This window comes from Octodon degus, unplaced genomic scaffold (genome assembly GCF_000260255.1).
Source record: "Octodon degus isolate 3935 unplaced genomic scaffold, OctDeg1.0 scaffold00091, whole genome shotgun sequence".
In the NCBI taxonomy this organism is placed as follows: domain Eukaryota; kingdom Metazoa; phylum Chordata; class Mammalia; order Rodentia; family Octodontidae; genus Octodon; species Octodon degus.
Window position 1 is genome coordinate 3,047,191 of NW_004524667.1, and position 502 is coordinate 3,047,692.

Here is a 502-nt window from a genome sequence, read left to right on the forward strand (position 1 = left end):
TGACTAACTATATATACTGATACCTGTGAACTAAGCAACTGCACTGCTGCTGGTAATTTGTAATAGTTGTTTCATGTTTGGAGTGCCTGTCATTCTGGTCTTCTGAATATGGGCTGCTTGTCATGAAATGACAGTTGCTGCTATGATGTCTCTCGGGTAGGTGGTTGTTCAAGAAGAAGGGGGTGGTGAATGAAAGCAAGAGACAGGAAAAGGAATAATGTGAGACTGTCTTGCTTCAAGGTTCTATATAGTGAGATTTTTGGACTTATGTGTAAACATACAAAGTATATAATTCTTTATGCCTATATATTCTAATTTTTAAATTTTTTTATCATATTCTGTATGGACTTAAAGTTCAACATATCAATACTTGATGAAAAATACCTGTTCCATATTATGCCTAAGAGGTTTGATATGCAGACAGATAGTGAGGTGAAGCTTAACAGCCTAAGTTGTATGGTAATAACAATAAGCTTGTCTTCTGGATGGTTAACAACCTAAG

The 502-nt window shown here is 35.5% G+C and overlaps 1 protein-coding gene across 2 annotated transcripts in view; it reads right to left on the reverse strand.

Moving 5' to 3' along the window:
* The window catches only part of Arfgef1 (ADP ribosylation factor guanine nucleotide exchange factor 1), a 156,044-nt gene that overhangs the window by 107,651 nt on the left and 47,891 nt on the right, over nt 1-502 (reverse strand). The window lies entirely within an intron of this gene.